Genomic DNA, 17,514 nt, shown 5'->3' with positions numbered 1-17,514 from the left:
TCAGCTCTTCAGCTCAAGGCTAGTGCTCTACCACTTGAGCCACAGCACCACTTCCGGCTTTTTTCTTTTTGCTTATGTGGTGCTGAGGAATCGAACCCAGGGCCTCATGCATGCAAGGCAAGCGCTCTACCACTGAGCCACCTTCCCAGCCAGTATCAGAATTCTTTGAATCAGAGGACACCCTGATTGGTGTCTTCTGCTGCAGGATCACTTGTCTTGGGTGTGGGTGTGGGGTTGGGGGGAGTGCACATGTGAACACATTTTTTTGTGCACAAAAAGAATACTGGAGAAAATGAAGTGATTTTCTACTCAGAAGGTCACTGGTAAGCAAGACTGTGATCCAGGATGACAGTCTTCAGTGGCTCTTCTAGCCCAGGTGCACTGCACTCAGTGGTGGGTTTGTTCTAAAGTTTGGAACATCACTAACGGCCCAGTTCATCCTGGAATGCCTACGTCAGGTCTGCCAATTCCCAACTAAGAGAAAACACAGATAGGGTGCACAGGCCAGACGCAGCAGTCATGTGCTACTGCAGTAGATGGGGTGGACCAAAGGTGTCCGGATCCACACCCGCCTTTCACAGTCAATACCTGAGCTCAGCCAAATTCCCGTGCAGGCCCATTCCTGAGAATGTGCAACTCAACTCCTGTAGCTGGAATTGCCTTAGAAATGTACATCGATCTGATTGTCCCTCCCGATTTCTTCTTCTCCTTCACAACACTGAGACCTGCACCCAAGTCTGTATTGCTGCTTTGCCTTGCTCCCTCCAATTTATAAATGCAAAGGTATTTTCCTTCATAAATATCTTGCATGTCTAGTTTTATCTTGGCATTTGTTTCTCAAGGGATTAGAACAAACTCCAAAGGTATTAGGCGTTGTCCAGGAAAACAGACAGTAAGATGAGGTGTCAGGACCCCACTCCCTCACCTCCCCGTGACAATCTTGTCTAAGAGTTTTATGAGACGTTAGAAGCCGTCTCTGGCCCAACTGCTAAAGATTTTACTTACCACATTCAGAGAAAGTATTAGACTAGGAGATTACCTTTATAGGTGAAATCATTTGGGCATTTGAGAGATGTCTGGAGGCTAATTCTGCCTGTAAGATGGCAGAGTTGGCTGGCTTCTGCTAAGTCATGTTGATGCATTGTGGAGAGATCATGAGGGACCAAGGACCATTAACCAGCTGTATGAGAGGTAGAAGTTCCCTTTGGTAATTTCCAAAAGAGGCCCTATCTCTTGGAGCAGATTATGGACACAGCTGAGCAACAAATACAGGCATAGTATTGGCAGTCACCCAGCAACAAGAGGTTTAAGTGCTTAGCCAGCATCTGCTCTACAAAGGGATGGGCCAGGGGCTGCTGGACCTTGCTCTTCCTAGCTCCCAAGAACCAATGAATCCTTTGTGTCTCCACATTCACTGGTATCGTATTGGAAACTTGAATTCAGCCATGGTGAAATATCACTGGGCAAATGAGCAAATACTACAAATCAAGGGCTTATTTGGTATTCTTTTTCAGACAGTTGTTTGCTAAATGCTGGGCAGCTCATGGCTCACTGAGGGCCATGATTTGGAAAGCCTAACATTCAAACATCATATGAGAACATAGAAATTCCAGAGGTCACTTATACTTTAGACCCATCAGAACTCTCAGAGCCTGAAGAAGTTCCCATCCCTCAAGAACTAGGGCTCCCCCATTTTTTCCCACAGTCATGGGGATTAAACTCAGTCTGGGTGCTGTCCCCGAGCATTTCAACTCAAAGCAAGCACTCTACCACTTGAGCCACAGTGTCACTTCTGGTTTTCTGGTGGTTAATTGGAGATACGAGTCTCACGGACTTTCCTGCCCAGGCTGGCTTTGAACCACAATCCTCAGCTCTCAGCCTCCTGAGTAGCTAGGAATACAGGTGTGAGCCACTGGCATCTGGTTTTCTTCATTCTTAAAGATGCTGCAGAGATGCAGCAACTCTGCAGAGTAGTAATGGTGCTTCCTCCTTCTCCTGGCTGCCAGGTGTTAATGAAGGTGAAATCCACAACTGGACCTGATAATGCAACAGGAATTGTACACAGAAAAAAATGCCAAAATCTACCTGACTTTCCCTCCTAGTAGCCAGGTTGTCACCAGCATTGGGTTTTGAGAGGTCGGGTCAAGGTGAAAAAAACCTAAGTGCAGATAAACAAGAATAAATGGATGTAGAGGTGCTTTTTTGGAGCACGGCATTTAATATCCTGGCAAGGACCCCAGTGAAAGTTGTCAGATTCAATAAACATATGAGCATGTCCCCTGCAATATTTGGACATAACTAGGCTAAAATATCTGTTGTTTATCTGAAGTGCAAGTTTAACTGAACATGGTATGTTTTTATTTGTTCATTCTGGTAACCCTAATCCCAAGGGATGGGTGAAACCCAGGGAAAGTGAGGGCCAACTCTCATTGCCCATGGTAGAAGAGCAAAGAGAATGTGGAAAATGGGCAGGCTGGAATGCATAGGGTACATACAGCTGAAGATATTGGAATGCATATATTACATACAGCTTGAGATAATGGAACATATACCTACATATATGACACAGAGCTGAAGATACTGAAACACAAATACAGTGAAATGCAAATATCACAGGCAGCTGAAGATACAAAAATGTATATATTACAGAGAGCTGAAGATACTGTGCCACAGGAGGCCCTTAATGCTGCCATTCATTAAGATTGTCAGCCTGGGGCAGGGGCACAGCAGTACTTTTGGGTCATTCAATGGTGGCTCCTCTGCAGGCTGGGTGACAAGGGGCCTGATAGGCCCAGAGCTGCATCCAGGAACAATGGAATGCAGGAACAATGGAGTTCCAGGCTAGATGGTCCCCACAGCCAGCCAGTGCCCTGCAATTCCCTAATAACCAATGCAAGACTGTGGAGGGAACTTGCTGAAGCCAGGGAACACAGGCTTGCTACTTTTCATAACTGTGGGCAAAGAGACATGCACGGTGGTAAATACAATTGAATTTCCCTTTCTTTCTCTGTTTTATATACAATGGGGTTTATTGTGATGTTTTCATACATGCACATAATGCACTCTGGTCATATTCTAGAAGTTCCACTTGATTAATCTTTTTTAACCCCCCTTTTATTTTTACAGTCCTTAATGTATTCACTCTTCTATTTTCATACAATGTGCTTTGATCATACTGACCAATCCTCTTTCTTCTTCCCCTTCCTGCTCTTGTAGTAGCAATGGAATAATTTAATGAAAATAGTCTAAAGACGTAAGACTAGTTCAATAGACTATTCATTCAGTCCTGGAAAGGACTCATTGAATAGACTGAATCTGAAATTAAGCATTTGGATTTTTTGAGATAAATTGTTGCGTTGATTTGTTCATTTTTTTTTCTGTGTATATAATTGTTCAAAAAATTGATAAGTTGAATGTATGAACAACAAATTTTATAAAAACAAATGTGTATGAGAACAAATAGGCACATGAGTGTTCTTGTATGCTCACAGGCAAAGCTACCGGGCAGAATCTATACTGTACACACAGGTGTAAAGGTGTCCATGCAGGCCATATATAAAAACATATGCATACAGGTAGCCAGGGACGGATGGCTCATGTCTATAATCTTAGCTACTCAGGAGGCTGAGCTGTAAGGCCAGCGGTTCAAAGCTGGCCTATGCAGAAAAGTCCAGGAGACTCTTGTCTCCAGTTAACCACCAAAAACCAGAAGTGGAGCTGTGGCTCAAGTGTTAGCCTTGAGCTAAAAAACAGCCCAGGAACAGTGCCTGCCCAGGCCCTGAGTTTAAGCCCCAGGACTGACAGTGTATATTTGATTTGAGATTTTGGTGAGACATTTTTACTCCTTTTCCATTTACAATTGAATTTTATAAACGTAGACAAAAAGGGATAGAGAATTGTGCTCAGGAATTGGTCCTGGGGAGTAAGAAGAGGAAGGGACCATGAATCCAAGCCTTGATAAATGGAGCTTGAGGATAAACTTCAGTCTTTGAGAGATGAAGAAGGCTCTCACACAGAGATCAAATGAAAACTGAAGTACTTATTTTAATCATACAGTCTAAGGATTTTTTTCCAATTGTGTAGAAGCTATTTGAAGACAATATCTTATATTCTTAATTTTAACAAAGGTGAATAGTGGGCTTAATTCTAATAAGAACCTGGACACATTTTTTTCCTAATTAATTTTGTCATTAACATTTTGCTTGGGATGCAGAAATTTGTTTTCCTTGCCTCCCGTGGCTCATAGGAAAACCCCATGGATTCCATGAGTACAGAGATTAGTTCTGGTTATACACCGAAGATTCTGAGATTTAATCATAAAACTAATTAGAAAGATAATTAATGAACCATTATGAAGCTCACATAAAAGACAAGGGAAAATAGCTTTTGCATTCTTTTAAACCTAAGGTTCCTTAGTCATTGATTCTCTCTCTGTCTCTGTCCCTGTCTCTGTCTCTGTCTCTCTGTCTCTCTGTCTCTCTCTCTCCATCTATTTTGTGCTGGTACTGACACTTGAACTCAGTGCCTGGGCATTGTCCCTTAACTTTTTCACTCAAGGCTGGTACTCTGCTACTTGATTCATAGCTCCACTTCTGGAGTTTTAGTGATTAATTGAAGATGAGAGATTCATGGACTTTCCTACCTGGGCTGAGTTTGAACCTCAGTCCTTAGATCTCAGTCTTTTGGGTAGTTAGGATCAAAATTGTAAGCCACCAGCACCTGGCTTTGATTTGGTTTTCTGATGGAATTGCATAAATCAAAAGCAGAGGCAAACATGAAATGTTAGGATAAGAAAGTGTGGTTAGCAGGACTGGGGTGGCTGTGAGTACCCTTTCAAGAGACCTGGGATCTTCCACAGTTGACAGTAAGTAGCCATTTTTTTAAATTGTGAAAATACTGTACAGAGTGGTTACAATTACATGGGCAAGATAATGAGTACATTTCTTATCAAGCATTGTAGCCTCCTCCTTTGTTTCCCCTTCCCATCCCATCCTACCCCCCGCCCCCCTAAAAGTAGCCATTTTTAACTGTAATAGGTTTTCTGTAGCTATAAGTTGAATAACTATATTTTATTCATCGATTTTCTCATAGGACACAGCAAAGAAGAATCTAAGTGTATTACAAGGCATGAGCTCAGGGTCCTGCCCACAGGAAACAGGAGCTAGTATGTTCTAGTCATAATCTTGAGCTATTGTCAGTCCTGTTGAATTTTTGACCCTTAGTGGGCACACACAGAGCACCTTGACTGGGCATCTGTGATCACAAAATTGGCCCTGACACATTGCATTTTACCTTTTTCTGCTTAAAGCTGTCACTCTTCCACTTGAACTACATGTTCATTTCTGGATTTTTGCTGGTTAACTGGATATAAAAGTCTGCCCAGGCGGACTTTGAAATCCTCAGCTCTCAGCCTCTCCAGTAGATAGAATCACAGGCATGAGCCTCCATTTTACTTGGACTAACTCTTATGTTTTAATCCCCATTTTACCTCCATTTCTATTCCATTCTCTTCTTTACATAAAGAAAGCCCAATACCTTGTTCATGTAACTGTAACCCCTTTGTACAGTATTTTCACAATAAAAGCTTAATTAAAATACATAAAACAAACAACAACAACAAAAAGAAAGCCTCACGGTAACTCTCTGGACTATGGTGTGGATGTCTCTTCCAAACTTCTTGGTGGAAATTAACTTCTACTGCAATAGCAGTAAGAAGGGGGGCCTTGAGGGGTGATCAGGGCTCTGTTCTCATGAGGGCACTAATACTACTGTCATAATGATGACCCAGTTATCAATTTCCCGGTAGGAAGAGCTCCCTGTCATTCTCCGTGCCCTGTCCATACTCACTTGCCCTTCCTCCATGCTGCAGCAAAGCACAGGTGCCCTTACTAGGGCTGATGCCATGCTCATGAACTTCACAGCCTTCAGAAGAACCAACCTCTGTTCATAAATTTCCCAATCTGTGATATTCTGTGATAGCAGCAAGAAACAAAGACATCCGCCTTTCATGTCTTGCCTGTTGTTGTGATTGCTGCTATAATGCAAGTCTGACTCCTGTATCAAACAGCACTAACAGCAGCAGCCAGGGCTGTATTTTACTTTCCATGACAGTGTGATGACTGGAAACAGCCTGGGGATTCCTCTGTGGTTTGGGGATTTAGATTCTTCGCTTGTAGCTCTACCCTCCTCAATGCAGGGCCTCCAGTTCATGGTATTTGACCATACTCTTTGCTCTGATCACTTCCTAGTCAATGAGGAAGACACAAGAAAAAGTGAGATAGACCTGCTTTCCTTTCAGACACACAAGCCACATGTTGCCAGCATCCCTTGGACCAAACCTAGGTATAGGTCTCATATAGCTAGCTTCTAAGGAGCTAGTAAATTCAAACTGGGGAGAAAAGAATGAAAACTCAGAGCCAGGCACTGATTACTCACACCTATAATCCTAGCTACTCAGGAGGCTGAGATCTAGGATTGTAGCTTGAAGCCAGTCAGGAAGGAAAGTCTGTGAGACTCTTATCTTTAACCAACAAAAAGTTAGAAGTAGTGGTATGGCTCCGGAAAGTGCTAGCCTTGAGCAAACAATGCCAGGCAAGAGTACAAGGGCCTGTTTTCAAGGCCCGATAGAGGCACTAGAAAATAAAAACAAAAGAGAAGTTCAAGGCTTCTCTGGGCTATATAGTCAGGTTTGTCTCAAAAGAGAAAAAAGGAGAGAAACAGAGAGGGAGAGAGAGAGACAGAGACAGAGAGAGACAAAGAGAGACACACAGAGAGACAGAGAGAGAGAGGAAGGAAGAAAGGAAGGAAGGAAGGAAGGAAGGAAGGAAGGAAGGAAGGAAGGAAGGAAGGAAGGAAGGAAGGAAGGAAGATTCAAAATTACAGACACTTCTTGCATTCACCAGCAGCTACCTTCTATGGCTTGCATATGGCTACTGTCCACCAAAGGTCCTGATGTTAACAGCTTAGTCCCTAATGTGGTGTGGTTGGAAGTGCTGGATTTTTAAGAGGCCTACTGGGGAATCCTCAGGTCCCTATGAGGGTGCCCCTAGAGGGGATTGCTGGCCCCGACCATCTTCCTGTCTTCCTATCTCATGGAGTAAGCTGTTTGTTCTGTCCCAAGCTTCCACCATAATAAACTACCTTCACCAGAGGCTGAGAGCAACAGAACCATGTCATCTTGGATCGGAACTTCTAGTACCAAGAGAATCCAAAGAAACCTTTTCTTTTTATGAGCTAATTATCTCAGGTATTTTAGTATTGTAATGGAAAGCTGATGAATATACTATCTCTCCAGAGTGGTTTTTTTTTTTGGTCCAGTCGTGGGCCTGAACTCTGGGCCTGGGCACTGTCCCTCAGCTCTTCAGCTCAAGGCTAGCGCTCTACCACTTGAGCCACAGCACTACTTCCGGCTTTTTTCTTCTTGCTTATGTGGTGCTGAGGAATTGAACCCAGGGCCTCAAGCATGCAAGGCAAGTGCTCTACCACTGAGCCACCTTCCCAGCTGTTTTTTTTTTTTTTTTTTTTTATCATGAATGGATATTCTACTTTTATCTTTTCAAAGTCAGTGCATCACACTTGCTAGGGGAATGTTCCACTACTTAAGCCACACCGGGTCCTTTCATTTTTTTTTTCAAACTGTGTTTTGTCCCAGACTGTGATTCTCTTACCTCCACTTCCCAAGTATCTGAAAATACAACCATGCATCACTATTCTTTTTTATTTCCTCCCTCCCTTCCTTCTTTCTGCCCTCCCTCCCTCCCTCCACCCTTCCCTCTTCTGTCTTTTTTTCTTTGACATGGTCTTTCTAACTACTCTTGTTTTGGTCTCAAACTGAGATCTTCCTATCTCTGCCTCTCAAGTAGTTGGGATTACAGGTGTGAACCACCAAACCTAGCCCATGGGTGGATATTTTCTTCTTTTTGTTTTTTTCCAGGGCTGAGGACCGAACCCAGGGCCTTGGGCGCGCCGGGCGGGCTCCCTTCCTCTGGGCTAAACCCCCAGCCCCTGTATTTTCATTTTTGAGCTGCCTTTTGATCCCTGCTGTGGGGACAGCCCAGTGGGGTATCTGGAGGAAGAATGGAATTGGAAAATTTCTGGTATGAAGGTGTGGTTTAGTCAGCAAAACACCCTAACATCTCCAGTGACATTTGTACATTTCTGTCTTGGATGTTTACATAATACTTGACAAGACATATGGGATAGTTTTGTGGCAATACAACCAAGCAAATATCGTGTGTGTGTGTGTGTGTGTGTGTGTGTGTGTGTGTGTGTGTGTGCACGTGTGTGTGCAAGTACCCTGGCTTGAACTTGGGGCCCTGCATTCTCATTCTGTTTATTGTTCTGGGTTGGCATTCTACCATTTGAACCACACCTTCAGTCTAGCATTTTTCTGGTTAAATGGAGATTTAGGTCAGACTAGCTTAGAATCCAATCTGCAGATCTCAGTATCCTGATTACAGGCATGAGCCACCAGTGCCTGGCTCCAAGCAAACATGTTTTTGGCAAGTTTGTTTGCCAGAGAATGTCATGATCTTTAAAGGGTGAAGAGAGCAGAGACAAGAACAGAGACCTCACACCATAGCTTGTGGAGCTAGCTAGGGTCACTGAATGGAGATGTAAAACAGAAACTGATTATGACAGGGGCTTTCTGCCACTCAGAGTGAGCCAGGGCAGCAAACAGCTGCCAATTTAATTTTTGTTTCAATGGGAAGGCTCAGTGTTTTGAAAGGTTATGAAACCCTTTTGTAAAGGCTAATGCCAGAAGTGTAGGCCTGGATTAGCAGTAAGTCTTGAACAGTTCCCAAGAATGTGGAAATGATAGGAAAGGACCTTTAGTAAAATTAAAGCAGCTGTCACATAAACTTTTATTTCCAGGCCATATTATCAGGACATAATGGACATCTAATGAGGTTTCTCAGGCTCTCTTCCTAGGAACCTCTGTAAATACTGTGGTACTTACTGGAGACACTTACTGTGGTACTCCTAGAGACACTGTATTGTAGGCAGCGAAGGAGGCTGGCTGCCACCAGGCCCCCAAGCTCACCCCATTCCTAGGGCCCATGTCACATAAATGAAAGGCTGTAGAACACACTACATCAAGTACTTAGATGGCTTGGTTCCAATCCCACCCTCATTTTCACAAAGACTTAGTGAGGGCTTTTTGCTTCCTTTTCTTTTTGTTTTTGGCAGCATCAGAGTTTGGACCTCACATTTGTAAAGCATGCATTCTGTCACTTGAGCCACACTTTCAATCATTTTTCGCTTCAGATAGTTTTTTTGTTTTTTGATTTTGGCCTGGAGCCAGCCTCTAACTGCAGTCCTCCTGTTTCTGCCTCTCAAGTATCTAGGATTACAGGCATGAACCACCACATGAAACTTATTTTGTGGAGATGGAGTCTGACTAACGTTTTGTAGACCATCAATCTTAATCTTTACCTCTTGACTAGCTGGATTTATAGGCATAAATCAGCCCATCAGGCTGTGAGTTTCTTTTGTATCTTTTCTTTTATGGGGACTGGAGCTCAGGGCCTGAACACTATCCTTAGTTTTATTTTTTACTCAAGGCTTGCACTCTACTACTTGTGCCATAGCTCTTCTTCCAGCTTTTTGGGATTAATTATAGGGAAGACACTCACAGACTTTCCTATCCAGGCTGGCTTTGAATTTACCGAGCTGTGAGAGTCTTTTTCTACAGGAGTTATTAGTAACTATCCTCTATTCTCTTCCCTGATTAAAACAGAGAAAGTTTCTCTAAGCAACCACCTAATAGATAATTTCATTTTTAATAACCAAACTTAAAATAGTCCAAAACTGTGTGTGAGTGTGAAGAATGAGTCAGCTTTTTTAAAAAGAGAACAGAGCCAGTGACTGATAAAATTGAAAAAAAAAACCCAGGAAACAAATTGAACTGAAGGGATTCAACTTGAAAGAAAAGAGATTTAAGAACATTTTGAGTAAATGTAATTAATCCGAAAAATCATTTCAGTTGGAGAATAGAGATATTCAGTTGGTGAATCAGAAAAGTTTGATGTATTTTTTTTTGGGGGGGGGTAAAGATGTTAATTAAACTCCCTAGTCAAAATATGATCACCAGAAGCAGGTAGCAGTTATCATGAAGAGTATCTGACTTGATTTGGAAACCATGGAGCCAGAAGGACACCCAATGAGAATAGACATGTGTGCTTGTTTTGGTGTCAATTGATGCAATGTGTCTGTCTGTTCCCATGGTATTTTTTTTTTTTTTTTATAATTCTGAGCAAACAGTTGGGAAAATGAACTGGGTAAGCAGGAGAACACTCATCCTTTTTAAAAGTTGAAATGCATTTTAATAAAGGTAATCCCAGCTATAAAAAAGTTTGGAAAGGGCAACAGTAATCAGCCCTCACAGATGTTTACCATGGCACATTCAGCGTTCTGTTTTTTGGGGGTGTTTCTCTCTCTTCAGTTACACATGCTTTGTTGCATTCATTCATTCAGACGGCAGTGAACAGAGGAACTAAAAATATCTCCCTCTCTAACTCAGCTGAGGGTGGGGAAGGATGGCTGGTAAGTGCAAGCACTGGGTAGTGAGTTCAAAGCTGACAAAGTAAAGTTGGCTGAGTAACAAAGGGTGAGGAGGATGCTGGGTGGGGTGCTTTGTGTGTGCTTGTGGGGGGTATCATTTTAGTAGAATTGTCAGGGAACCTCAATGAAATGTGACCTTTCTTTAGGTAGTACTACAGTTTAAGCCAAGGCCTTGAGTCTGCTAAGCAGGTGCTCTAGTGCTTGAGCCATACCTCCAGCCCTCTGGAACTGTTTTCAAGATAGGGTCTTGATGTATGTCCTAGCTGTCCTGGGCTGTAATCCTCCTACTTGCTTTGTGTTACCCTGTTTTGTTGGAGGTGACAAAAATATGCCGCAGTGCCCAGCCATTGTTTGAGATAGAGTCTCCCAAACTTCTGTTGGTATGGGTTGATCTAGATGCTTGAGCCTCTGATTTCTGCCTCCCAAGTACCTAGAATTATAGACTTGAGCCACCGTGCCTGGCTTGAGATGTGACTCTTGGGCTCAGGCAGGAAACAATGAGGTGCTCATGCAGTGAGGGGGCCTGGGGAAGAAGGGAGGCACAGGGATCTGACACTGCCCCAGGAGTGTGTGAGGAAGTGGAGGATTATTTGTCTCATGGTTCTGTAGGATGCTGACCTGCCAACCAGCAGCACCCAGGTGCTGGCTGTATTTACATTTCTTTATTCATGCTACTTTCCCATTGTTAAGTGTATTGTCTTTTTCCCATTTAGGTAAAATAGTTAAGATTGTGTACTCAAGAATGTTGTTTATTATTATGCCTCTCTACCATGTGGATATTCTTATATATGTATACATTTAAAAATTACTTAAAAATTAGTCATTGCTGTTATTCACATATATTATGTTCATATATATACATATATAGATTATAAATGAATATATATAGAGAGACATATATAATATACAAATGTATGATACACACACACACACACACACATATATATATATATATATATAGAGAGAGAGAGAGAGAGAGAGAGAGAAAAACACAAATATATATATGTATATTAGCAATGTCCATGAACATAATTCTGGCATATTATCTTTATGCAGTTACTTCACTGAGTTTTAAAAATTCTTTTTCTTATCATTTTTCTATGGAATTATCATAATGAGTCCCTGTTGTGCTACCAGTATGTGCTAATTAAAAAGTAAAATTAAGTAAAGCCTTATTTTCCAATTGACTTTTTGCTACTTCTAGTCTTTAGAATCATGCAACCTATAAGGTATAATAATTTTATCTTATTATTTATTTTGCAGAACTAGGGGTTGAAGTCAGAGCCTTCAGATTGCTAGGCTGGCACACTACTGCTTGAACCACACTTCTAGATGTGTTTTTCACTGGCTATTTTTAAGGTAGGGTCTAGCTTCCCTACTTTATGCTTCCTGTTATGACTGAGATCACAGGCACACTTTTTCTTGAGGATGGACTTCATTTTCCCAGCTGTGTTGGAACCATGTCCTCCCAACCTCAGGCTCCCATGTAGCCTGGGATGACAGGTACATGACACTGCACACATAGCATAGGTTGGGAAGGGCTTGGACTGGCCTTGAACTGTGATAACTCCATGTCCCAAGTAAATGATTGCAGGTGATTACTGGTATCCAATTGTCTTTATTTCCTATTTACTTGCAACTAATTTTTGTTTCCTTTAATTGCCCCAAACGACCTAAAAAGCACCAAATAATCATAGTATTGAGTTCCTTTACTTTTCTTTGGATCTGGAGAAACCAGATTTTCTCGAACTTTATCATTATAATATGATGCTCACTTCTGATTTCAGCCTCATCTTCATCATTTTGAGAAAGCAGCCTTACACATCCACTTTTTGTTTATAATTTTATTCAAAATAGGGGCCAATGGTGATACAAATCTTTCTTCTTTATTTATTTTGAGAATTGAAGATATTGACATGATTTACCAAATTTAAGCATTTATGAAAATAGAACTATTCTGTGTTCTGTCTTAGTTTGTTTCCTGCTGCTTTAACAGAGTCCCATACTCTAGGTACTTTATCAGCATCAGAAATTGATTTGGCTCAAGGTTCTGGAAGTTGGCTAGACCAAGATTGAGGGCCACCTTTGGTGAGGACATTCTTTCAATCTCAGCATGGCAGAAGGCACACACGGAGAAAGAGTACACTGAAAAGGCCAGGATTATCCTTTGTAAGAACAGGAAGCACTCTATAAAAGCATTCATCCATTCACAGGTGTCAAGCCTTCATCTTCAAATTGCAGTTTTTGGAGCAAAGAATACTAGGAATTGAACCTAGGACTTTTATACCCATTAGGCTAGTGCTCTAACACTTGAGTGACATTCCAAACCATTTCTGTTAGAAAGGATCTAGCTAATGTTGCCCTGATTGGCCTTGAATTTAAGATCTTCCTGCATCTTCCTCCTGAGTAATTGGGATTTCAGGAGTGTACCACCATTCTTGGAACTTAATTGCCTCTTAAAGGTGAACACTTTTATTGGTGTTAAGTTTCCAACATATTTAAAGCACAGCCTGCATGAGCAATGATCACTTCTCTGTTTTGGCTGTGCTCAGACTTAAACTCAGGGCCTAGAGTTTGTTTGGCTGACACTTGAGCTACATCTCCAGCCTAGCTTTTTGATGGTTAATTGGTAATGAAATCTCCTGGGCTTTTCTGCCCTGATTGGCTTTGTACCCTCTTCCAGATCTCTGCCTACTGAATAGCTAGGTGGGAACCACTTACCACGTTCACTGAGAGTCCAAGTGTAGCCTTCACACCTGTGTTAATGTGGTCATTTTCTCTGGGAAGCAAGGACTTGAGCAACATATGAAATAAGTAGGACTTTTATAGTATAAATTAGTTCACAGAAAACAGGCACAGCATAAATGAAGGACAAGACCAGTGTATTAATGCAAGAATCATTTGATTTAGAGAAGCCCCAGGAGATTTAGCAAGGAAGGGAAACCCAGCTGCTTTCTCAGTCCAGCTGAGGTGTTGGATTCCAGGCATCTGTCCTTGCTACACTCTGTTGAACCAGAGCACTGGAGGATGGCGAAGCGGAACACATCAACAAGGCCCTGCTGTCCTATTCAGGAAGCTGAAGAGTCGAAGCCACTCTGCCATCACTTTTGGGTCTGACAAAAGTTCATTTGTCAGTCTTCCAGTTTCTGCCACCTCCAGCCCTCATGGTAGCTATCAATCATTACCTGGCATTATGCAGCTTGTAAACATTGGACTTGAGAGGCCTGTGTTCAGCGCACACATGGAAATCCAGGTCATCTGTACAAGTGTCACCACCAACTGTCCCTGCAGACAGATGCTGCACTCTGAGTTATGACTCTAACAACTATTCTGGAGTTCTCCAAAATTTCTTGGGAGATGCTGCGCTAGGAGAGTGAGAGGGAAACTCTCTTCATTGAAATCCCTCCAGGGACAGTTTGATCTATAGTCACTTCATAGCAAAAGTTACTGGCTGACAAAGGACATAATTGCAATACTCTTCAGTGAATATCCTCCCTCCCTCCCTCCTTCCCTTCCTTCTTTGTTTCTCTCTTTTCTATTTTTGCCTTCATTTCTTTTTTGCTTTCCTCTCTCCTCCCTTTCTCTCTTTCTCCCTTCCTTCCTTCTTCCTTCCTTCCTTCCTTCCTTCCTTATTTTTCTCTTTCTTTCTTTCTCTTTTTTCTTTCTTTCTTTCTTTCTTTCTTTCTTTCTTTCTTTCTTTCTTTCTTTCTTTCTTTCTTTCTTTCTTTCTCTCTTTCATATAGGGTATGGACTCAGAAGCTAGAGCTCTCGCTCTGCTTACTTGTTCACAGCTGATGCTTTTCCACTTGAGTCATGTCTCTAGTTCAGCTTTTGGTTGGTTAATTAAAGATGGAGTCTCACAGAGTTTTCTGATTCAAACTTTGATCATCCAGTCTCAGCTTCCTGAGTAACTAAGACTTTAGGTGTGAGTCATTAGTGCCTGGCCCAGTGAATATTTCCTTTGCCTTGCCTTGCCTTTTTCTTTCCCTCCCCATTCTTTTCCTTCTGTCCCTCCCTCCTTTCTTTCCTTCTTTTATTCCTTCTTTCATCTTTTTATATTCTTGTCTTTTAAACAGTAGGAATTGAACCCAGGACCTGCTGTATGCTAGACAAGTGACCATGTCCTCTGGTCTTTTGTCTTTGTATTTAGTTTCCAAGATAGAATCTCATTACCTTTAGTCAAGTGGGCCTTGAATTCTCTATCCTCCTGGAATTACAGGTGTCTGCCACTATACCCAATTTAAAGTATTGTGCATTAAGAGAACAAAATTTTGTAAATGACTAGGCAAAAGAAAACAACCCAAATTTTAAAGTAATGCATTTGTTTTGTGGAGAAGAAACATACCAAAGAATATGGATTATATTAGGTAAGAAAACAGACACACAGAAAGAGGAGGGAGAAAACTGGATAGAGGTAAACTGAGTGTATAGAAAGAGCTGCTAGTGGGGTCTGACCTGTGCTTGGCCATCTCTGCTCTACAGGAGGCATAGTGGAATGGAAGAAGAGACACCTATGGATCAAGCACTAGATGCAGAAAGGGTAGCACATGTTGAAAGCCCTGGAACACCAGGGACAAGGATATGAGCGCATTCAGGAGGTTGGAGAAGAGGGCATAAATTCCAGGTGGTTTAAGTGTCTCCTGACAGAGAGCTGAGCAATTCTATGGTTTCCACAGCTTCTTCTGTGCAGCCTCAGAAGGTGTTTACTACTTCATGCTCTTTATATTTTAGTGCTTACAGTGAAAACTGCAAATTACAAAGGGACAGAGCAGTGAAGGTCCCACTTTTGTGGAGTTACAGTGCAATGGGAGAAAATACAGAAAAATAATCAAATGCTCTCCTAACATACAAAAAACTGCTTGTCTACATAGCTCAATGATATCTACATTGCAATTCCGGTGTTCCCTTCCCTTCCACTCAGACTAGCAGATGGCCCATCCCTGAACATGGTCTCAGTAGAGGCAGGATACAAGATCAGAGAGAAAGAGTTCTAAGAGTTCTGGCTGTTGTGTCAAATAAAACCAAAGAGTCCAATTTGAGTAGACAAGAACTCAATTTCCCTAAAATTGAAGGAAAGAGGGCCGGCCACTGGAGGCTCATGCCTATAATATTAGCTCTTTAGGAGGCTGAGATCCTGGAGAGATGGACTATTAAAATGTAACCAGATCTCCAGACCTTAGACACCTCTGGGATTCCAGGAGCAGAGTGATCTGTGATCTCTCCGCCATTTCTTAGACCCCTGGAGGGGATGAACATAGAAGAAGAGAGACAGCTTCATACAGAACAGCTCTTCTTCATGTCTGGTTTATAGAACAGATTGTAAACAAAGAAAGGATTTGTGGTAGGAGTCTGAAAATGCCTGTTGGGAATTAATTCTTTGATGCCATTTAATCCTAGCAGTGAGAACTTCAAATCAGAGACTAATGAAACCCAAAGTCTTTATTTTTACCCCCTGACATATTCTTGCCCCTCCCCTCCTACCTCTCCCTCTCCCCTCTCAGTGCCACTACCATGTGGCTAGGATCTCCCCTAACTGAGCTAACTGCAGGGCTGGTTCTTCAAAACACTCACCTGGCCATGGGCAGAGGATGCCGCTGTCTTCTCTCCACAAAGATATTTGTTCCTCAAAGGTGCTGTTGGCCTAGACCTGGACCCAGTGTTTCGTTTGTCTTTTCTCCTCCTAAAAGCTAATATTTTTTTTTATTTTTGTCAGTTTTGAGGCTTGAACTCAGGACCTGGGCACTGTTCCTGAGCTTTTTTGCTCAAGGCAAGTGCTCTACCATGTTAAGCCACAGCTCCCCTTTCAGGTGTTTGAGGGTTAATTGGAGAAAAGAGTGCAGCCTCCTGAGTAGCTAGGATTACAGGTGTGAGCTGCCAGTGCCAAGCTAGAATTTTGAGTCTCGATTCCCCAGAGTGTAAATGACCTACATGTAGAAGCAGGTCGGGTTGCCGCAGGTTACAGCTGTAATCCTAACTACTAAAGAAACTGAGATTTGGAGGACTGTAGCCAGACTGGGCAGAAAAGACTGCAAGACTCCATCTCCAGAATAACCAGCAAAAAGCTTTATATTGGAAAAACAACAACACCAAGAACACAAAAAGTGGTTATCTACAGTGTATTTAAAAAAAAAAAACTAGAAACACATAGAAGGGAATTAATAAAACAAATATTATCCTGCCACATTTTCTTCTGATATGGTATAGTCCCAATTTTCATTTGAGTCAGAAAGGGTTTGTTACTATGAATTTTTAAATTTTCTATTTGAGACAGAGTCTTGCCATATAGCCGAGGCTGAACTCAAACTGGAGGTGATATTGCCTAAACTGCCCAATTGTTGGGACTGCAGGTATGTATCACCATACCTGACTAAGAGTTGACTTCTGTAATGCTTATGTTGTTGATAAAATCCTTTATTCTCTCTGTCTTCATCATCCTCTACTGGTTAACTGGGTCCTAGGGAAAACATTTTTATTATGATCTTCTTGCTTATCATCTAAGGACAAATCTAGGCAAGAAAGCTATAGATAATAGCTAGTTTTTACATGTAAATAATAAGTGAAATAATTTTACAACATAGAAAGGCCATTTCAATTTCAAAACTGTGTGGTTTAAAGGGCAGAGAATGCTGGGCATTGGTGGGTCATGTTATAATCTTAGTTGCTTAGGAGGCTGAGATCTGAGGATCATGGTTCAAAGCCAGCCTGGGCAGGAAAGTCTGTGAGACTCTTTTCTCTAACCATTAGAAAACCATTAGAAAACCATTAGAAGTAGCACTGTAGCTTAAAGTGGCAGAGAGATATCCTGGAGCAAGATAGCTTGGGGACAGTGTCCAGACTTTGAGTTCAAACCCTACTACCATCATCACCACCAACAACAAAATATTTAATAATTTATTTCTTTCTCGGCTAATATTTAGTTTATTCTTTTAAAAGTCCATGCAAGAAATTAGT

This window comes from Dipodomys merriami, unplaced genomic scaffold (genome assembly GCF_024711535.1).
Source record: "Dipodomys merriami isolate MVZ:Mamm:240054 unplaced genomic scaffold, mDipMer1.0.p SCAF_2, whole genome shotgun sequence".
In the NCBI taxonomy this organism is placed as follows: domain Eukaryota; kingdom Metazoa; phylum Chordata; class Mammalia; order Rodentia; family Heteromyidae; genus Dipodomys; species Dipodomys merriami.
This window is presented reverse-complemented; position numbering follows the sequence as displayed.